This window comes from Apodemus sylvaticus, chromosome 16 (genome assembly GCF_947179515.1).
Source record: "Apodemus sylvaticus chromosome 16, mApoSyl1.1, whole genome shotgun sequence".
Lineage (NCBI taxonomy): Eukaryota > Metazoa > Chordata > Mammalia > Rodentia > Muridae > Apodemus > Apodemus sylvaticus.
Genome location: NC_067487.1, coordinates 78,202,237 through 78,226,702, shown reverse-complemented (window position 1 = coordinate 78,226,702; position 24,466 = coordinate 78,202,237).

The window sequence follows — 24,466 nt, the reverse complement described above, 5'->3', positions numbered from 1 at the left end:
CTATGCTTCATATACTCTGTGAGTTTTTATCATTGAGAAACAGAAATTCTCCTCTCCTAAATGAGTAACACTTTGAACCCAAGACTGACCCTCACTTGATAAAATTCTGTGTCACTGCAAAGAAACACAAAGTGTGTTGTTGTTATGTTCTGTGTCTTCGTTTGAAAGCCATCCAAAGGCTGAGGCTGCTGCCTGCATTCACAATGACGGCAGCATAGAAAGAACGAGGTATTTTAGACAGAGCCTTCAAAAAATCCATATAAGGGCAAAAAGAAACATTTGATGCTAAATTCTTCCCTAATTTAAGACATTTTGTGTCCAGTTTTTATTTTGAAAAAAAATAAAAAAGAAGAAGAAGAACTGAAAAGAATTCCAGGGCAAAATCCTCCCGGGATTTTTTCATGTGAGTTTAACACAACAATGCCTCTTGTCAGAATCACTGGAGGACATAAGGCAATGTTCCTTCTCTAGGCCTGGTCAGCACCAGTACGCACAAGGGACTTCATCCCTTTCCTCTCCTTTCCCTCCATCCTGACTTCTGCCTCCCAACACAATCCAGTACTCCAGCATCTTAAATATGTTTGGCATATCATTTTGTAATTCTCAGGTTATTCTACTGGGACATTGCAAAATCTAATGCAATGTGTATCAAAGCAGAAAGTCTGCACCTGACTTACCTTAGGTTTCTGTTAGGGAAACTGGGAGGAGTAGATAGAGGAAAAACTGTGGTCAGGATATATTGTTGTGAGAAGACATTTAAAAAGGAAGGGGGAAGCAAGGTTCTCTCTCAACTTCAACGAAGCTAATAATTAGCTGATATTCCAATTATTCACAGGCCATGAAGGATTGTTATTTGCACTGACGGTATTCAGTGTTAAGCTGAGACATTGCTTGCATTTGGTGGTTTTATAATCAAAGTTTATGATACAATTAACTAATTAAAGACATTAAGGTAAAACCTATCAGAATTCTTATGACTGATCAAAAATCCTATATTCAGCTACTCTATTATTAAACATCTGAGTTGCCTACTCTCCATATTATCTGGATAGTAAACACATTAAGAATGATAATAAAAATTTAAGTGGAATATGAAGAATGCAGATTCTAGAGCTGGAGAGATGAATCCACAAATTAAAAGTATACACTGTCCTAATGAAGGTCTCAGGCTCATCTCAGAGCTGAGAGAGAGCAGATGGCAAAGTTCTGCAGCTCCACTTGCAGAGGACAGGCCACCCTTACCTGACTTCCCTGGATATCTGCACAGAAACTCATGCAGGCACACACTTGTGCACATAAATGATGATAATGATAATAAATCCTTTTTTAGTTGTAATGTAAAATTCAAATTCCTGAGTCTTCTCTTGAAATTACTCAATGTCTAGTAACTGTGGGAGAAATCTGGGTATGTGCACAGTTAAAGAAATAATCCTGTGATCCTGATTCATAGGGTAAAGAATTCAGTATGTTGAAGTCTGTCCTTAGTTCCAACAATGAATATTAATTTATCATAGACTTTCTGTTTGTCATTTGATTTCTGTAATGCTGTATTTTCAGTCATAACACTGGATTATTAGGAGAGATACATGGATAAGTACTAATATTTGGTAAAACAAATGACATGAATTGCCTTTTGAGTACCCTAGTTAGATGATACTATTTATTTTCCAATAGACAATATCATATTTATAGTTAGAGTTCTATGCACAAATTATTTTTATTCTATATAGCACAAGAGTTAGAAGTATTTATACTTAATACCTATAGAAATTCAGTTGTTCATGAGAAGTTCAAAACAGTCTTTACCTTGACGAAATTGCCATTGGCCAGGATCACCCCTCAGATTGGAAGTTAAATCGAGTTCCAGAGTTGATTAAACTTAATGGCCTGTCTAACAAAACTTACAAACTAAGCATACAATCTCTCCTTGTCAGTTTACAGGGCTTACCTTGAGAAAATTAATTCAGACAGCCTTAGTCACATTTACCTACTCAGCATAAGCTTAGGAAAATATAAAACTTTTTTGTTTAAAAATTATTAAAGGTATTCCTAGTCAATTGTGATGCTACAATAAAACATCAGAGATTTGATGGCTGAAACAATAGAAACTTCTCTTTGGTCCTGAATGCTAAAAAATCATCAGGGAACCACTTCTATCCCTGGGAAAGGAGCCTTAGGTTTCTTGCTGTAACTTCATGTCACCTATAGGCAATTAATCCCATCACATGAGGCTGGTAGCACAATCTCACCAAAATCTACTTGTTGTCTATCATTCTACCTCCAAATGCCATCACCATGAGAACTGGGATTCAGTGTATGAGTTAGAATAGGGTAGACAGGGTGTGGTGGAGAAAGATAATCACTGTCAACCTTTTATACACATGCATACACATTCTGTTTTCAAAAATACTATTCTGTCTTATTCAAGGTTTCTATTCCTGCACAAACATCATGACCAAGAAGCAAGTCGGGGAGGAAAAGGTTTATTGAGCTCATACGTCCACGTTGCAGTTCATCACTAAAGAAAGTCAGGACTGGAACTCAAGCAGGAGCTGATGCAGAGGCCATGGAGGGATGTTTCTTACTGGCTTGCTTCCCCAGGCTTGCTCAGCCTGCTCTCTTATAAAACCCAAGAGCACCAGCCCAAAGGTGGAACCACCCACAAGCAGCCCTCACCACTTGATCACTAATTGAGAAAATGCCCCACAGCTGTATCTCATGGAGGCACTTCCCCCAACTGAAGCTCCTTTCTCTGTGATAACTCCAGTCTGTTGACAGACACACAAAATTTAGTTGACACGCAAAACTAGCCAGTACATATTCTAAACATGAGGTCCAATATTTTTAAATGGTAGGCTGACCTAAAGTGAGTGAGAGGCACTGAGTTAACATTCAGTTATTAAACAGGCCCCACCAATAGCTTAGAAGAATTCACTAATGACAAAGCTGGGAAAGATGCCTTGAGGTTTACTTTGCCTGTTGTTATTATGATTTGACTTTGTGGTAAAACTTTGAGAAAGTGGTACTCATGTCTATATTTTAAGTTCTTCATGGGGTGCCTCAAAGTAACTCCTCTTGAGCTTACAATATATGACTTCATTTGATTTTTAAATGCTGATTATGTGACACTAAATCATTCTAAATATAAAGACACTAATAATAGCTACTTTCACTATTAGCACAAAGGATACACTCCTGCATTTAATAGATTTGCATGTGCTTTTAACTGGCATGGTCCCTGTGAGGTACAGGTGAATATCCTCCCATTTTCCAGGTGGTGCGTATGATGACCTATAGTGCCAAAACTTACAAAAATCAAAGACAAAAAAAAATATATACAAATAACCTAAAATATGCTTTTAAATGTTTTTAAATGTTCAACATAGTAATGTTTCAGTGAATACATGACAGTTGTAGAAAATCAGAGGTTATATTTATGTGCATATAAGTGAATGAAACTGTAACATTTTTCATTAATTTACATACTTATTCACTTTACAGTCTGGTCACACTCTACCCTCTCCTTTCTTCCCAGTCAACCCCACCCGCTTGCATAATCCTATGCCCCACCCTTCCACAAGACGCTCTGAGCTCTGCCTGATGTATGAGCTCATTTATAAGTGCACATTAGCCATAAAGTAAGCATATCCATGCTACAACCGACAGACCTAAAGAAACTAAGTAGGGACCCAGGAAGGATGTGTGGGTCTCACTCAGAAGAAGAAATACATTAGACGTCGGAGGTGGAGGGATGGAAGGAACTGGATGGAAGACAGGATGAGTAGGGAAATGGAATGGGGGTCAGGTGTGGGAGAGGAGGGAGGAGAGGGTTGGGAGAGAGAACAGAAATTGCTGGAGGGATCATCTTTAGAACTAACAGGAGACCCTAAATGAGACTCCTAGAGACTGGAATTGGGGGTCGGGGTACATGGAGACTGAAGTAGCTGAGCAGAACTTTCAGTGGAGCGAAAGGGAGGGACATCAAGCTACCCATAAAACCTTCCACACAAATTTTGTCCTATCTACAAAACGCACAGGGATAAAGATGGACCAGAAATTGAGGGAAGACAAAACCAATGACTACCCCACCAAGAGACCCGCCAATGTGAGAGATCCAACCCCTGACACTATTATGATACTCTGTCATGCCTGCCGACAGAAACGTTGTGTAACTGTCTCCTAAGAGGCTTCCCCCACCAGGAGATGTAAACAGATGGCAAAACCCACAACTGAACAGTACCAAGTATAAGCTTGCTGCTTTTTGATGGGTCGATGATGAACCCCCTATCTTCCTTGTATCTGAAATCAATACTCTTTCCCCTGGAAATGAAAACCTTGTAACCTTAAATAAACACTAAACCCCAGATTAACTCTTGTAACTAAGAACAAACACCCTGCTTTAAGCAAGGATCAATCTGATTGTCTTTCCTGAAACTAGAAACATAGGACGTGTTAAAAAGAAACCTGTAAGTGTTGATGCTCAGGTAAAGAAGGTATATAGACTCAGCAGAGATAAAACAATGAACTGGAGATGCGTGTACATGAAAGCCAAGAGAACAACAACACGCACACACACACACACATTTGCACATGAGAGTTAATGAATTTTTGAGAGCCATGGGAGAACTTCCTACACTTTCTGAAGTTTTAGTTATATCTCCGGATAAGAACATGTATATGCATGTTCTGCCTTTCATTGTACTTTATGGAGTATTGTCACAACTTGTCAATTCACCTAATCTGGTGTAGATTTGTGCTAATACAGCCAATGGTTTTAAGTAAATAATATAGCTGTAATGTTGTAAAGAAATTTCACTTAAAAATCTACTTCAACAAGTAGTCCTGCATCATAGCATTTCATGTGACCACTTACTGAAAATAAATAGATCACAATTTCAGCTGCCTGGAAAATGGAAAGGCAGGCCAGATGATGAGTACCAGGTTCTTTTATATGTTTGATGATTGTTTAGATTCCTTTGCTTCACAGAGATAGCCAAGTGAGAACAATATTACATATCCACCTAAAGGGACAGAGCAACAAAAAATGACCTTTGTGTGTAAAATAAAATTCATTTTGTCTCGTGTAAGTTTCTTCATCCATTTCCTCTGTCCTAGTCATTCCTACTAGAAACTCCAGAATAACGCTTGGCCCAGACAAAACTAGAGGCAGCTTTAGCAAAAGCCATGTCTATTTAAAAGCTGCCCTTACTTAGCATGTGTTAATACAATGGTGCATACCAGAAGAACAAAATAAAATCATCACAAGAGATGACTGCAAAACTCAAGCACTCTGAAAATTCAAACACAAAACTTTGAGCTGGTTCAAACAATTTGGTTTTGATTTCATACAGCACAAAAGTAAGACATTAAAGAAGGGCTACGCAGAGCACATTTGGTTGTTCTTCCATGTTTTCCCTGGAGTTTAAGGGGAAGGGGGGGGGAAACAATTTTTCCTCATTGAATTGATTCTTTTTAAAATGAGGTTAGCAATTAAAATCAGATTTTTAAAAGAAGAAAAATACATCTGGGCAAAGCACTTACATTATTTTTTAAAGTAGAATATGGATTAAATTATTGGTTTTAAACTACCCTGAAAAAGAGACACTGACTCCGTAATAAAAAAAACCAATAGACCCAAAGAAGAGCATTTCAACAGTGCAAATGAAGACAACATAAAATTTGGTTTATATTATTTGCAAATATTAAAATCCTAGGGAAATTCTGATTATAAAATCTTCTTAGTCAAAAATTTATTTTTCCCAATTTTTTTTTACCAGTTTCATTTTATTCATACTGGTACCAGGAGATCAAAACCAAGGGCATGACTTTTATAAATTTCACACCACTAATCTATATTTCTAACCTCAACATTTTATTGTTATTTTCTTTTAACTAATTATTTACAGGCTATTGTAAAAATCCTTCCAGCCATTACTATTGGAATTGCTGAATAAATACTGCTCTAGATTTAGGGAAGTACACCCACCTGGGTATGAGTTTTCAAAGTCCTTCTTCCTGACTCTGTCTATGTGAAAGTTACTCTTTTCAATGATTTTGTCTAAGACTGTCCAGGATGGGAAAGGTAAAGCTAGGCCAGTGGGAAAGTCCATTTACTCTATGAGCTGTCACTAAGGGTGACATGGTATCAATGCTGAAAGATCCAGATGGTAGGATTATGAGATGCATTTTTCAAGAAAACATCCTAATAACATTATGTCAGTATTATTATGTCCCATACTATATAGGTGATTAGCCATATTCAAAATCAATTTTTTTTTGGTGGAAAAATGTCTGAGTGTTGGTTGCTTTTGAAAGGAAGAATTATTTTCTAAGGTTTAAGTTAAATATATCTAGTTTTCAAAAAACATGCTGGAAAATATCATCCTAAGTGAGGTAACCCAATCACAAAAGAATACACACGGAATGCATTCACTGATAAGTGGATATTAATTAGCCCAGAAGCCCTGAAAACCCAAGACACGGCTTATCAAAAGACTCCCATGAAGAAGGAAGGAGAGGGTCCTTATCCTGGAAAGGCTTGATCTAGCATTGTAGGTGAGTACTAGGACGGAGAAAAAGGAGGGAGGTGATTGGAGAATGGGTGGAGAGAAGAAGGCTTATGAGACATATGGGGAGGGGGGAACTGGGAAAGAGGAAATCATTGTGGAATGTAAACAAAGAATATAGAAAATAAAAAAATAAGTAAATAAATAAAAAACCATGCTGTGTGATGAATCTATGAGTCAATAAAAAAATAAGAAACATTCTATACAAAATATATCAGAGACAATGTCTCCTGGATATCCAAAGTAACCATTTAACATTTAACATTTAACATTTAACTGGTTAGCATGCTGAGAAAACAGAACCTTAAGTTTCTTCACAAACTGCTTCTTTTCCTCTTGTGTTTTTTTCCCCCTGAGGGAAAAAATAATTTTTTTCTTTTTGTCTCAGTTTAAATGTCATCTCTTCTCTGATGATTTTCCCCATCAGTTCTTTCCAGTTACCCAGCCTGCACTATCAGAATTAATAAATTCAGCATGTGCCCCTCTGTGTTTTCGTAGAACTGCGGCCACTACATGAAGATCTACAATGCAGCACTCATTGTGTCTTATGATAACTAAGCCTTGGCCCAGAGTCCCATAACAATGCCCCTGCAAACTTTTAAAGTGAGCATAATGGACAATTTCTTCAGTTTTTAAATTTATATATGATTTCAAAAAATGCTCATCTGAAATAAATGACTAAAAGTCTGACTAAAAATGTTCCTATATATTATTGTCCAAGCCCTCATGCATATGTAAATTTGAAAGTGGTATCATTTAGTATGTGTCTTGCTTTTATTGGTAGAAGTTTATTTGAAATGTGTGAAATGCATAATACTATGCAGTAGAAAAGAAACAAAATTTTCCTGCTTAATAATTGCCCATATCAGTTTGCAGAGAGCAACCCATTGTCTCAGCATTAGCTTGTGTTGTTTGGGGGTTTCCCTGGGACCCCCTTGGCCAACAACTAAATTGAATGCAGTCCAGTGTCATTACTAGAAGCCTTCTTTGATGACGAGAGATAGACAATTCTATGTTAGGAAAGCAGGTCCGAATCACCTCCATGTATTAGGAAGATTACACTGTAAGAGGTTTCTACATCAACTCTTGAATGACCTCAGTTCCAGTTGACTCTCCCACATTCTCTCCCTCTTCCCAATTTCTCCTTCTACTTCCTATCTGATCCTCTCATTCCCATCCCTACATACCTTCAATCCATCCATAAAATCTATTTTATTTTCCCATTCTAGGAAGCTCTATGCTTCCCCCCTAGAACCTTTCTTTATGCCTAACTTTTCTGGGTTTACAGATTGTAAATGGATAATATACACATATAAGCACATACATATCATATTTCCCTCTGGGTCTTGGCTACCTCACTCAGGATGAGTTCTATCCATTTGCCTACAAATCTCATGATGTCATTTTTAATGGCATCTCTTGAAGAACATCTTTGTTGTGTTGTTTTCATTTTCTGGTCATTATGAGTAAAACACCAATGAACATGGCAAAGCATGTGCCCTTACGGTAGGATGGAGTATCTTTTGGGTATATGTCCAAGAGTAGAATAGTTGGATCTTGAGGTAGATTGATTTCCAGTTTTCTAAGACACCACCATACTGATTTTCACTGCAGCAGTACAAAATGTGTACTCCCACCAGCAATGGGTGAGTGATCTTTATTCCACATCCTTGCCAGCATGAACCATCCCTGTGTTAATAATCTTAGCAATTCTGACAGATATAAGATGATATCTCAACATTATTTATATTTCCCTGATGGATAAGGATTTTGAACATTTCAATGTTCCTCAGCTCTTTGAGTTTCCACTATTGAGAATTCTCTGCTTAGATCTTAACCCCATTTTAGATGGTTATTTTGTTTTGTTGATGTCTAGTTTTTTGAGTTCTTTATATAATTTGGATATTAGTTCTCTATCAGACATGCTGTTGGTAAAATGATTTTCCTTTTCTGTAGGCTGCTGATCTGTGAGAATGACAGTGTTCTTTGACTTTTAGAAGTTTTCAAGCTTCATGAGATCTTATTGTTTATAATAGTGCCTATGTTAACATTGTTTTGTTCAGAAAGTCAGCTCCTGTGCCAGTGCATTCAAAGCTGTACCCCACTTTCTGTTTTATGAGGTTCGGTGTATCTGGTAAAAAGAAAAACAATTTTCTTGTATTCATATGATATTTATAAAAACACATGTTCTTCATTTATTATTTAATACTACTCATTTGTGCTTATTTTATACCTTTTCTAATTTTTTTCAAAATATTTCTCAAAAATTATTAACTTTCTTATGTAATTTTTATCCTTATATATAGGAGGATTCTGGAGCATTTCTTTGTAAAGACAGTGATCTGCTTTAGTGGGCATGCTCCTTCTGAAGTCTGTGGAGAATTAAGTGTGATGTCATGGTGATAGAAACAAGCACGGCTACATTCAGGGACTCACGGGCTTCTAGGATTGGTAGTGACTTTGGGGATAACATATTTCAAGTTTTCCCACTGCAAGAATTCCTATACTTCATTCCTAATGAGCCCCTGAACACAACCAGGGACAGAAATCATCTTCCTTCTAGGGAGTTGTTTCCATTTCACAGGATATCTGATTCTTAGAAGGCACTTCCACGTACTGAGCCAAAATCAGATTCCCTGAACTTCAAACATTGATCCTGGCTCCACTCTCCAGTGTTTCAAAGATTTAATCTAATCCCTCTTCAAATATTGAAAGGCAGCCATGATTCCCTCTAGGTATTTTCCTACAGCCTATAAACCTGACTAAAGCTGTATCATCCAGCCCACATGTGTCTATTAACCACAAGAACATCATGAGAGATCACTTCAAAGGCCTCACTCATGTATGAATGCCAACCTTTCTTCGACTACCAATTTAATAAAGGAGAATTGGTCATGATCGCTCCTAAGAAACTCTTGTTGGCTCTTACCACTCACTGCCTATTTCTGAGTGCACATAACAATCTGTTTAATGATTCAATAGGAACTGTGCTCATTTTGTTCCCCAAATCAATCTTTCTGTATCAGTCACAGCTAAACTAGAAGTGGAAAATATTCTGCTTCAGTATTTAAAATTTAGGGGGACATGTCACGCAAGGATCTGATCACACAGAGGCAGAACTTACTGAACAGGGTTCAGAGGGAACAGTAGCAAACTTCAGCACTGCTGAAGCTGTAGGAGGCAAGAAAGGACAGACGTCAAGGTCACTTAGAGTCTGAAATTATCACAAGCTCAAGAGTCTTGCTTGAGGGACCAACACTGGAGAAACTGCCAAGAAAATACCTGTGCACTGAGAGATTGACAAGCAACAGAGCTTTCCTCTTCTTTTCCATTTTATTTTGTTTATTAAGTTATTTTAAGGATTTATATTCCAAAAGTTGCCCATGTTCCTGATCCCCCCTCCCAGAGTTCTTCACCCCATTCCTTTCCCCTTTGCCTCTGAGAAGGTACTCACACACCCACCCATCTCCACCTCACCCACCTCATCCCACATGCCCCTTCCCTGGGGCATTAATTCTCCACAGGATTAGAGACATCCTCTCCCACTTAGGCCAGATCAGCCAGTCTGTGGCTTAGGGTCATGGACCAGCCTGTGTATGCTCTTTGGTTGGTGGCTTTGACTCTGGGAGCTCTGAAGGGTCCTAGATAGTTGATACTGTTTTTTCTTCCTATGGGGTTGTCATCCACTTCAACTCCTTCAGATTTTCCTAACTTTTCCATTGAGGTCCCGACCTCGGGCCAATGGTTAACCGTAAGTGTCTGAACCTGTCTCAGTCCTGGTAGAGCTTCTCAGAGGACACCTATGCTAGACTCCTGTCTACAAGCACAACTTGGAATCAGTAATGGTGTTAGTTTTTGGTTCATGCCCATGGGATGGATCCCAGATTGGGCCCGTCACTGGATAACCTTTCCTTCAGTCTCTGTTCCATCCTTGTCACTGCATTTCCTTTAGACAAGAACAATTCTGGGTCACAAATTTTGAAGCTGTGTGAGTGGTCCTATCCCTGCATTGGAGGCCTTTTTTTTTTTTTTTAATCAACTGGAGGTTGCTAATTCAGGCTCCATTTTCCCGGTGTTGAGCATTCCAACTAAGGTCATCCCCATTGAGTCCTGGGAGCTTCTCATACCCTAGGTTGTTGGGACTTTCTAGAGGTTCACACTGTCCCCATCCTCTGCAACTGCTTATTTCCATTCATATTCTTGTTCCTCTGGGCTTCTTCAGTTTCCCCGCATACCTAATCCTGTCTCTCTTTTCCTCTCTACCTCTCTTCTCCCACCCAGGTCCCTCCCTCCCTCCCTCCCTCCCTCTGCCTCCCATGATATTTTGTTCCTCCTTCAAAGAGGGATTGAAGCATCCTCACTCAGACATTCCTTCTTGTTAAACTTCAGACAGTCCATGAGATACATCATAGGTATTCTGTACTTTATGGCTAATGTCTGCTTTTTGATGAGTACATATCATGCACATCCTTGGGGGTCTTGGTTACCTTGCTCAGGATGATATTTTCTAATTCCAGCCATTTGCCAAGCAACTTGTTTTTCATTAGCTGATTCCACCAGGAACCTCCATTGAAATTAAGCCTGAGGGAGACAAGGCAGACCAGAGATAGCAAGCTATGTGTGCCTTGGCACAGCTCTCTACAAGTCATCAAGTTACAAACACCTTGGGCACTTAAGATACCTGATTATATAACAATTTACTACAGTTCATAGCGGAGGTTGCTTCTAAGTCTTCTCCAAATATGAATGACCTCAGAACCACATTGTTACTTCTTTTATTTACCTCTATTTAACATTACTATTACACATTCACCCACCTGTCACACATAAGAAATATTGAATTACAATGGTTTCTTTCATTGTGAATAAAATTAATTAATACACCCATGTATAGTTGTATATGTTCTTTGAAGGAGTTAATTTGACTCATTTACTGCCTGTCTTTGAAGCACATGCACCCTACTTTAATTGAGGGGAATATGAAATTACTTACAAAAATATTCATGTGCACATTTAAAGATGCACATCGAATGGACTCCAGTATTAAATTTGAGTTTCTAGAAAATTTCTTCTTCCTTTTGTATTTGACTAAAAGAATGCATATATAGTGTCTGTGGCACTAACAGTTTTACATTTAGCTTTGTTAAATCATGTCAGCTGGCCGAGTCCATGGACTTAAATAATCTCAACAAAATGGCAGACTTTAACTATAATTTCCAAATCTGGGCAGCAATCAGGCCATTGTGTTGATTCAAGATGCATATCCTGGTTTCCCTGAGTTTACAAAATACTGTTCCAGACACTGTACCAAGTATCAGATAGAGACTTGTGGATCTGGACTGTTTCATGCTAGCAGTGGAGGGTGCTCAAGTTTTTGAGATGTGATTTATCTATTTGAACATATATATATATGGTTAAGTAAAATGTTAATTTCCTGTTTCCTTTTATTTTTTATTAATTTAGTTCCCAGAAAAAATTAATTCATTTTTATTGAAATAGATTACATCACTTTCCCCTTGTTTCCTCTTTTCAACCCTTCCCAGTTATCTTTCCATGCACTCCTACTTTTGAATTCATAGCCTCTTTCTCTTTTATTATTTAGTCTTATATGTAAATGTGTTTGCACACATATAGAGAGAGACGTACCCTTGTGTTAACACTTGTCTCTGTGTCTCTCTGCTGGACAGTGTGAGACTTGAGCAAATGACGAAGAGACTGTTTGCTGAGACAGACCACTGAAACTATGGGAAAAGCCGTCTCTCCCTTTAATTAGTTTTGTAATTGCAACAGATCCAGTGATGGGCATTTAAAAGAGACAAGCCTGTTCTTCTCACTCAGGCAAACTCCCAGTGTGCTTCCTAAGAGTTCTGCCTGAGTGAAACAAATAAGATTAGGCCCATGATTTCTACTTCACACTACCACATTCTCTCTTTTCCAAAACTTTTTTAGTGTACTGTTGGCTAGCAGACTGCACAAGGAAGAAAGAAACAATAATGGAATGGCTTGCAAGTGTTGTTTTGAAACCTGTAACTAGTGCTGTCAGCTGCTGGCTCATTCCTTTTCCTACATTTACATTTCCTGACTCTAGTTTAAGAACATTTCACCGAGTGTAACTATCAATCATCCTTAACCCAGAAGCGCACTGTACATTAGTAACAGTTAATTGACATATTTAAAGCAAATAGCTACTTAGTTTTGTTGTGAAGGCTTAGCATACACATCTGTAACAGCACACGCTTTGTTTGTTTCAATTACAAACATCTCTGTCTGCTGCACTGCCACCTCTGACAGTAGATGAATAGGATGCGATTCCATTGAAGCATCCAGCACACCATGTGACAGCCACAATAGCTTGCAGCATGAAAAAAAACCACTCTGCTCACCAAAGGATGCCCATGCATGGAGAAGAACAAAATGATGTGCGGTAGAGAGGTGAAACGGAGCGTTAGAAGAGTGGTCAAGCAGGAAGGGGAAAGACAAAGGAAGTTGAAACATGTTGTTTATACATTTTTGTACCTGTTAATAGCCTAAAAGCTGGACTTACTTATCAGACATTAATTTGGTCCTAGGTATTATTCAACAGTAGGTTCACAGTCAGTAAGCAGCAGGATTTCTATAGTAGAGGAAAATACAACATTACTTTGTCCTCTTCTCAGTGTCCAGTAATAAAGAGAATGTGCCTTCTTTCTTGAATAGCCTGGGATGAGTTAAATACTCAATAAAAGAAGACAAAATGACAAGTCCTTCCTTTCAACTGTGAAATCAAAATATCTGTGATAAATACCTTTAAAGCAAACAATTTCTACTCTATTGTAGATAAGATCTGGTGTCTGCTGAATCTAGAAATATGGATTCTTAACTGAATAAAAGCATTTGCTTTGCCACTGTATCAACAAACCAGAAGACAACATTGGAAGAGTTTTGTGTTGCTTTTTGTTGTTGTTGTTGTTTGTTTGTTTGTTTGTTTGTTTTCTGTTTCTCTGTGTGTGTATGTGTGTATGTATGTCTATGAGACAACAATAGACACATCTATACGTACTGGACATCATCATAGCCATTAAAATCCTATATGTTCACAAAATGATTGATATAAAATCAAGCAATAATGTAAATTATTAACTATAACATTAATATAGTTAACATTAAGAATATTATTAAAACTCTACTAAAAGGTTAATGAAAAAAGCAAACTATTAATGGAACTAATATGGAGATCTAAACACTACTCATTTCTAAAGTTATTGGCAGAGAGAGAATTTAAATTTTATTTAATACTGTCATATCATCCTGATTATCATCAGGCTCTACAAACCCTAGCCAGGGCAGTGCTTCAAAGCTTTGAAAAGTGACCACATGACCCACAAAGCAGGAGCAGCCGGGCCTCTGTCCCTCCATTCCCCTGGAGCATCAACCTAGTACAGGAAAAGGAAAGATGGCAAGTCGTGCTGTCTCCAGCGCTGGAAAATATGGAGAGGATAATTTCTCTTTCTCGGTTAAATGTATAGGGAAGAGTTTCCCATCTGTTCTAAATTTCTAATATTGAACTCTTCGGCTGAGGCCCACAGTCTTTCATGGTTCACTGTGAATTTGTAAATAGATGTTTTTCCATTGCTAGAGCAAAGTTAAAAAGCGAGAATTATTTTTCTGGCCGGATGTTTTCGAAGCCTCCTTGCTGCTGAAGTTTCTGTGTGTGATTCCATCACCCAGGCCGATGTTGGGTGTGGGCAACATGTGCCTTCCTGTCATGAAGCCCACTCAATCTGTGACTTCATCCTATTCCTTCGTCACTACAATTTTGCCAAGAGCTATTCTTTCCTTTCCATAACTTCCACTAAAGTGCCTGATCATCGTTAACATGTAAGTAGATGGTAGCTGGGCCTTCAGCCTGCGCAGGTCCATTGTCTCTGTTTTAGTCCTCCAATGAAATGATGGAATTGTAGTGCTAGGTCTCAGCTATTCATCTGCACGAGTGGGTTTCATTTCACACAATCTGCCCTGGGTTTATATTTTGTAAACTAAAACACAATGAAGTGCTGGGTAAACGATCACATGCTTAGATATCACAGCTGTTGTGAAATTTTCCAAATTCTCTCGCTCAATTTTTGCATTGTCTCATCTCCAATGCCTGCCAATTTTCTGATCACCATCAGTCTCCAGACCACACTTCCAGGAACATCGATGAGCTATTTCCTGTCTGATCACAGTTATTTTCTAGGTTCATTATTTAAATCATTCTTATTGAGACAGTATAATCTTTGTTATGTCAATGACTGACTTTTAGAAAAGACCTCTTTTCTCTACTACTAAATAGTTTTTACCTTAAAGCACTTCAAAAATAACATAGATATTTGATAAATTGATAGCAAAGTATTGGTACTTTGATCGAAGTATATAGCAGTAGGGTATTTAAAAACACCATTGCTTCCAAAACCCCATAGAAAGGTAGAAATCTCATACAAAACTGCCACATACACATGACAAATACACACATACAAGCACATACATATGTGCGCATACACAATTATTCCAGAAGATTACAGAAAATACTTAAAATGTTCTGCAAAAGGGATATAGCTGTGCCCATGATCATGGTACATTATAATATAGGTAGTTTACCTATATTAAGAGCACAAATTAGTACTAAAAGTAATGTAAGTATAAAATTTGAGTAATATCCTTCTTTGCCAATACTTTTTCAAACCATTGAGATAATTTGTGCTATATCAACAAAATACTCAGATTTAAATACCTAAAATTTTTATTATATTTACTGTCAGCATGTTGCCAAGACACAAAGAGAAATCTCAGCAGGATGCAATACCTCAGTTTGTCTTTTGTTTTATAGATGAAATGTACAGAGCGTTGCCCTCATCCCAAAGACTGATAATAAGCCCTTCATTCTGGGTCCCATTGCTTCAGCCAGATTACTTTTCATACTGTTGCTTCATATACTTTGCAACACGATCGCATCACATTTTTCTTCAAAACTCTGGCAGATTGTTTGGGCTAGAGATAGATGGAGACAAGAGGCACCATCTGGTGCAAGATCTTTATTCCTTGTTAGCACTACAGGAGTTCTGGTATTTTACATGGATCAAGCAATAGCAACTGCTTTTTTTTCCTAATGCATAGATAGAAAAGGTCTAAGATGGTCAAATGGCCCTTGGCACTGTTGGATCATATCATGAGATTTGCTGGGTGGGAATTGGGATATACTGAAGGGGGTCTTTTTTCCCCTCTTCTCCTTCAACTCAGACAACCAGTGGCATATGGTTTCATGATTCACAAAGATGATCCTGGACTATAGATTTGACGATCTCAACATAACTTCCAGGCTTGCCAGGGCTGTTGCAGCAGAGCGAGCAAATAACTCATGATATTTCCCCTGTGGTGAGTAAGCTCCAAGTCTCAGGCTCCAGTCTGAGCTGGTACCGAGAGAAAGCAACCATGTCCTTTAATGCCAATGCCAGGACTATTTCTTTTGCAGATGAGCATGTGGGTTTCTGTAATCCTGGCTCATGACCTTCACGAGCCACCCAGAGGTGCAAACAATGCCCAGCTCAGCTTTGCCGATCCACATTTAATGTGAACTTAGCTGCTAGGTATCTTCCTACCCTTTGTACATTTAAATTTTCTCTGAAATGCAGCATTTTTTCTAATAATTTGGTGTTTTTACATTAAAACATTAAGTGATAAGAAAATCGTCACATTGCATAATGAAAGTCAGCATTTTCTAATGGAATTAACTAAGAACTGGGAACAAGGGGATTTTCCTTTTGATGTTTAGAAGTTAACTCAGATACCTTGTCAGGAAAAGTGAAAGAATATATTTGAATAGAGTTCTGGCATTCACAACTATTTCCATTCTTTCTACCACAGCATTTTCCCTTCTGCTTTAATATTACATATGTTCTTCCATACCACTTCCCCTCAAAAATGCATATGAACACATGCAAACATGCCCACACACATATGTGCCTACATACATGCAAATATGCATATACATACACATGCATACCATATGCACACATGAAAATTTAAAGACCCAAGTTGCTTTATGGTTTTTAAAAGTAGTGATCTATATAGGATTGATCCCCTCAGAACTGACAGCAGAAATATAACATGCCTCTAACTTCCAATGGGAAACACACACACACACACACACACACACACAAATAGCCTTGTCTGTAAACTCTTAGGTAACATATAGATGAAACATTTTCTTGAGTAACAGAGACAATGAAGTATTCTAGAAATAATTAGAGAACATAAATTAGAAAAAATGGCAAAACACAGAAAAACAAATGACTATTAGAAAATTTATACCATCTAATATGTGATTTTTTACATAGATGTATTGCATAAATTTCTTATGCTATAGCATCCATTTCCATTTAGCCAAATACTTGCTAGTTGATTCTGCCAATCTAGTGAATAGACTCTTTTTCCTCAATTAAACGAGTACTTGACTGAAATGATTGCTTGCCTGGGTATGAGAAACTTCGTGATACACAGAGATAATTCATTCCTAAATCTCACATCTTTTCATTTTCCCCAACTTAACTCTAAACAGCAGCAGCAGCAGCAGCAACGACAACAACAACAACAACAACAACAACAACACACACACACCCCAGAATTATCTAGTAAAAATTGGGACCATGATAAGTAAGTTGAGGTTTGACTTTAATAACAGTGATGATGGTGGTGATGATAAGAAAAGATGATAATGTACAATTTTATGAAAAGAAAACATTTAATTTAAAATTTTTAAAAGAAATAGTATGTTTTAATAGCTTCTCGTTTTAGTCTTTCCAAAGGAAAGAACAAGCTAAGCTGAATTTATATAATCTCTCTACTGCCAGAAAATGAAGGTTCTTAAAATCTATAACAATTTATCACCCAAGGTGTTCACTGTAAAGGCCTCTGAGAAGTTGGTGTAGCCTGGTTGACTTGAGCCACAGTCCAAGCCAGCCTGCTGTGGTGCCCTTGCTATTATACAGTGCAAAGAAATGCATTGTCTTCCTAAACATCTGATTTAGAGTGAATACCTATGCATTCGTATGTGTTCGGCAATGTCCTAGAAGTGGCAAAATCACCCAGAAGCTGGGCTGGAGCAGTGTCTAGAGTTGAGATATGAATTGGAAAGAGGGAATCAAATTTAATGTGCCCAAATGATCTTGGAAAGTAAGCATCATTTGCCTAATTGTTTTACAATTTGTTTAACTGTTTGCTAATATTAACACTTAAAATTGAAAATGTGTAGTAACATAAGAGAAAATCTCATTATTTAAAACATGCGAAACTTCCCTTTGGTTAGAGCTGAATTTTACTCCTCCCTCTCCCCCTTGTGCTATCATTTGGGGTTCATAAATGCAATGAGGTTTCTGGACATTCTTAATTGCACCTTAATGGGTGCTAAGTATGGGGATGTGTGCAAACATACAGTTTCCTAGCCTTTGACTGTTCCTTGCCTCTGGCCTCTGTCAGGGAGGCTTGCTAACTGCATCTCAGGGGAGCAATCACAGAGCTTGACTCAGCCTGTGACTCTGACTGTTGGGACTTCCTGAAGTCACAACCACTTTGGCGTCTAGAACTGGGGCACGACGTGTCTACTCTTCATAAAATGCAGAGTTTGTAAGGGAAATGTGAGGCGCGGAGAGTTGATTAGGGATGCACCGTAAATGGTATCAAGGGAGCCTGTTAGCAATGCAAACTATGAGATAATATAAACATAGCATTCACTGCCTGCCAGATGATCACCTATGTGAGCACCACAACAAGCAAAATAGAGTATGAAAAAAACAAAGGTGATCGGCAACAAAAGCAAGACTTCTTCAAAGATAATTTTTTTATAAAAGTTCAGTTTCACAGACAAAATGCAAAATAAAATGCTGTAGGGAGCTGTGCTGACAGAAGGTGACGGTCCCCAGGTGTCTCTCCGTGATGTGCTTACTCATCCTAATGGACATATCTACCACTTTCATAAACATACCTTCTCCTTATTACAAATTAGTGATTGGCAGAAGTTCATCAAAATGATACAATTATTTGGGCTCTTCTGAACCTTCTATGATTGTCATAGAGTGATTTACGTTTTCACAGATTCAAAGGTTAAATTAATTTTAATTTTAGATCTTTAAAAAAAATCATAGATTTTTAAGGAACGTATCATGGCTGGCATAGGATTCCTTTTTTGTTTGATATTCTCATGCAACTCTTCTCTGTCAACCTAGGCCTTCGCAGAGAGGAGGGGGGACACTCTTTCTAAAAGCCTTGGCCTAATTAACACGAATGAACTAGATTTTATGATGAACAATTTATAGGCAGTTAATAGAGCTCATATACAGTAGCCAGGAGCTAGATAATTTATCATGAAAGGATCTCACATACAATCTAATCCCTGTTCTCTTAACACTGCAGCCAACTCTGTTCACAGTTGCCAGATTTGAAGCTCTGATTTACTGACTGGTGGTGCTGTGTATCTTACCGTCAAAACAAAACTTATAAGCAAAATAAATACTGATTTCTGTGTCCATTTGCTTCAAAATACTTGCCAAATAACTTGCTCTTCTAAATTGTTGTCTCTAGACAAACATAATTTTCAAAGATTTCCTAAGACTACCACAAATGAAAATAAAAACAATAGCAAATTGTTTATTAACCACCCTAAGTCTTTGTTATCCCTAAAGAGTACAGCCACTGCTGTAATCAGCTGTAAATGGCTGATTTACACATCTCTAAATTGTGCATGTGTTCAAGCACCAAATCCCTTAAAGAAATCTTCTAAAGGAGGAAAATCAGCTGTCGGTCACTGGGGGTCCTATTGCTATTTGTGTTTTAAAGCTGAGAGAGACTAGAACACACTCCTGGTAAGGCTGTGAATCTGCTACCATCTCTGCAGCTATAGCTCATTCTTCCATTTCTTTCCAGTGTGAATTTGTGAGGCTTTCATTTAAATGTACCTCCTCCAGGAAGGTGTGCTTTACCACTGCATCCTTCCCACATGCTTCTAATCACAATATTGGTCTCTCTACTGTGAATCCACATACAACCGGGTTATAACTATATGACAGACACCATTCGTGTCCAGACAGACTGTGAACTCCAAGATAGAAATGGCCTCTGTGTTCCCAGCGAAATCCAGCTTGTTTGTACATCCATGGATGACGTTCTAAAACAAAATCATTCTAGAAGTACATTAGATCTCTAGATGTTGTAACTCTAATGTACCTAGAAGTACATTAATATATTCTTCTGGAAATCAATGGTAAGCTAGTATTATTTTTAAAGCATAGAAAATTAATTCAGAAGATAAGAATTATTCAATTTCTTTCTGAAAGTCAACTTTGTGAATACTTACAAACATTATATTCATTTTAGGTTTTTCACATTTTACAAAGAACATTTTGGAGCAAAATACAGATAAGTAATAAATAGAGCTAAAATAAAAACTCAAATGAAAAGCTCAGGAAAGTATGATTAGTTAACTCAAAGCACATAAATAAACTATTACATGAATCATGATCTCTGGGTCAGGCCAGAGATCTGGCCTTGAAAAGAAAGATCCATGAGTCGTTGTAAAGGGGCTTTGCCTCAGAAGTAGCAGCTTCCTGACCTAACATGATTCAAAATTGAGAGTGTGTGCCAATGGGTCCACTGAGCAGACCACTTTTCAAATGATTAGAAATTTAGTACTGCCTTTCAGAGATGGCAGTCATGGAGAGATGATCAAATTATAGGCATGTAGTCAGTATGATTTTATCACCAAATATTCTCAAATATCAAAAGCATTTCTCTTTTACCCAGGATTATTTTTTAATTTATTACCTGGAAGTTTTGAAGATGGATTACATTGTTTTATAGGAAGATACACTTATGGTAGAAGAAGAAGGAGGAGAAGGAGGAGAAGAGAGAGAGAGAGAGAGAGAGAGAGAGAGAGAGAGAGGTTCCATCTGCCTTTCATATTGTCCCCATATTTATAGAGAGACTGTGTCCCCAACAGCTGTACCAGAAATCAGGCCCACATCTTCCAAAGCACTTGCAAGAAAATGCATCTTTGGCATGGCCAGAATGGCTCGCAGGAAAATGCAGTGGGCAGTGTGCTACTTCTTTGACGCCTTTTTCAGTTACGCCTGATGCCACAGTGCAGGGAGGTGAGCCACACCACTGGCAGATGCTTCCAACAAAGGCTCCCAAAGATTCCACCCCAGCAGAGTTGTGCCAGGCTCAGACACCTAGAAGCAGATGTAATGAACAACATTTAGCTTTGAACCAGAGGAAAAGCATGTGACTCCTGATGTCAGCTAAAAATAGCAGAGGGGAGTTCTTGACATCTACGTTTCACCCAGGAGACTTTTCCTAATCACCTGGATCCCCAAGAGTGTCTTTTTCCCAAATGGAATTGGTCATTGACATGTGCATGTGCTCCTAATAGCAAAATAAAAATATTCCCTGCCTGGAGCATTATAATAAAGTTGTCTTTTTCCATTTCATTGTCTCAGAGCATTTAATCAATTGACAGGATGCCTGGGGTAGGTCAAAAGGAACCACCTTTTATAACAACTTATAATTGCAATACTTAATATCTTAATGATGGCATTTTAATATTTTAACTTATTTAGTATATTATTTGAATTGACTAATATTTTGTTGTATACTCAGTGGGTTTCAAGGATAAAAGTATAAATATTTCTCAAGGTTTTGTTAATTTTTGAGAAAAAAATTCAGTTGTGCAAAACATTCTAAAGTGGAGATAGATTTTTCCAGAAAAAAAATATTGGACTTCTGTTTCAGAGTTTTCTACTACTACTCACTTTGAGATATCTAAGATCTTTGATGAAACTCTCTTCTAATTTTTAAATTAAATAAGAATTTGAGGTATGTTTATTATAATACAGAAAAGCACAAATTTAAAACTAAAAGTCTATTTGCTCCTTTAGTTTTCTAGCCCAGGAAACGATCTATTATCAGTTTTTTCCAATCCATGAAAACAGTGAACAAAAGTTAACTGTATGTAATACTATATCATCTTTATTTATAAAACATAAGCTTAGCCTCCATATGAAAGAAACTGTATGTGACACTTGTGGATGTGTGTTCAGATGGTGAGATGGAGAAGGAGAAGCAGACATGAACATAGAATTAAAGATATTAAACTGACATAAATAGTTATTAGCTCTACCTACAAATACAACCAACCTTCACTCTGTAGCTCTTCCCTCTGGGTCTAAGCAGGGTCCAGCCTCCCTGCCTTTATCTGTACAGTTAACAGCAGGAGGCTGGCGGCCCTGTCTCAATTCTGACAGCAGCCAGCCCCACTGACAGTGTAAGGCTTGTCTCAGACCGACAAGGGGAAGGAGATAACTGTTAAAAGGGCTTAATTCCAAACATGGAAATGAATTAGCTAAACTGCTTTGACAATGATTTTCCCAGATACCAAATGCTGTGAGGAGAGGCCTTCCAACGTGTGATGGTGTGTGGAGCAAGTTCATGCACTTAACTTCACTTTTATAAGTTGTGACTGATGGTCTATTCTTTAAAAATATTGTTTTCATCTTATTGTGAATTGGTTATATTTCAAATATGTGAAAACATGCCAGACAGGTTTTCTTCACCCAAGTACCACAAGATAATATTATAAATACTAGCTAACTTGAAGAATCTGCATTCCACATTACTTTTCCGGCTAAGCTGTGAACTGTGTGCACATGTGTATTCACATGCAAATCCTTTGCTGAGTACAAGTATATTCACAAGGCCGCTGCTTCTTTCTTATTTGTATAGGCAGAGAATCTATTTAAACAAGAACTAAATTATATGTACAGTTCAGGGCACCTTTGAATGGCACAACCTCTCTACAGAAAGTGGGCCACTCATCCAGCCATCCTAGTATTTTGACGTAAGTCCTGTCAAATAGAAGACGCCATGCTACCAAATACACTTCTTTTGAAAATGTCATCCGAAGGATAAATTGATTTTCTGTCTCAAATGCAGTTGCATCTACAAGAAACCTTCTATGCTATTAAAAGTGGCCCCATCCTTCCCTCATCTAGGCATAGAGTATGTGACAGAATTGACACACTGTAGAATGCAAAGGCCTCACTGATTCATTTGCTCAACAACTGTACAGAAATCACTACTCCTGAGAGTGCAGCAGAGGACAGGATGGTACGGCTGCCCTCCTAGGAAACTAATTCCCACTGTATAGAGGATAATAAAAATTAATAAGAAACAAGAGGATTTTGGAGAGTTTATTTTAAAAAGAAAAAGTGTATTATGTGATAGGAACAGATTCTTGTGGACTAGAAAGCCAAGGAATATCATTTTAAATGTTAAATTTTAGCAAATCATACTTAATAAACCTGACCTAAAATATCTGGATTTAAAGAAGGAAACCAAGTTCTTTGCTTTTAAGTCTTTAATCAAGTGTCTGAAAGCCTTCTGCTTTTCAGTGGGGAACCAGTACTCTACTGGGACATTTTCCGTATCCCTTAAAAGGTTCATACTGACTCAACTTGGTAACCTTTTCCATTATGATATTTATATCATGACTAAACCCAATTACATATACCCTTCTAAATATGAAGACTCTAAATCAATGGTTCTCAACTCTCTTTGCATAGTAGACTCTCTCTCTCTCTCTCTCTCTCTCTCTCTCTCTCTCTCTCTCACACACACACACACACACACACACACAAACACAAACACACACACACACACACACACACACATAGACGCTTGAAGAAAATATCCTTATAACTTCAATTCAATCTGAAGCTGAGGATGGAGACAAGGCGTTGCCATTTCGTCAAGTTATTTGAATGTAAACCTTAAAATTATTTGAATGTTAACCATGAAGGCATTGATCTACAAATGGAGAAAAGATTGATTATTAGGAAGCTCTTTCAAGTACAACTTGTAGGCAGTTAGAGAATAAGAGAGTCAGACAGAGACAGAGAGACAGAGAGAGAACTCTTTCAGAAGTTGTAATGAGTAATTGTCTTTAGATGGTCTCTTATCTTATATAAAATAACCTTTATAAATAAAAATAAAGGAAGGAAACAAGCAAACAATAATCTCAGACATGATTTATTCTGCATAATTAAGCTAAGAAGTTCTGTATAGGGGATGAGAAATCCTACATTATTATCATCAAGCAGATTTTAACTATACATGATTGTGTGTAATATATATATGTACATACCTGTGTATGTGCATGTATGTGTATATGAGTGGTGTAACCACTTCTTTACAAGTTGTACAACAGATAACATGCCTTTTGAAGTTAAATACTGTCCTAGAAGCTTCACAAAATCTTCCACCTACACCCACACATTAATCAAAGCAGATGGAGGGTGATCTCTGAGGTTAGAGACACTGTCTTGAACATATTTCTTTTCCTTGTATTGCCCATAATTGATATCTTTACCTGTGAGTACCCCCCTTGATTTCATACATTAAATTATGTTTTGGCTGTTGTAACTCTTGCTCTAAACTACAGGGTTTCATACCATAAATATGTGGACAGGCTCAAAAATAGTCTGGACTAGTTTTTAGAAAGGGCCAAGACAGAATTAAAAGATGAGTAAGATACATATAGGCAAACAAAACACCCACAGGTCATCGTCTACACTCCTGATGTTTTTCCATTACCCAGCACCAAATGCCCATTTACTCTTCTTATCCTAATTTTAAAGCCTTATTTTTCTCTTTTTTCTACTTTATTAACATTTTAGATTATAAAATTTTGCTATCAATGACTTATATTCCCTTTCTAATTGCTTTATATTTTATTTGACTGAAGTTCCAGGTCCCTCAAGTAAATCTATTTAAAAGCCTATCTTCTATTGTTATCTCTTAATGACCTCCAACTAATTAGGATAGTATTTGGTACACAG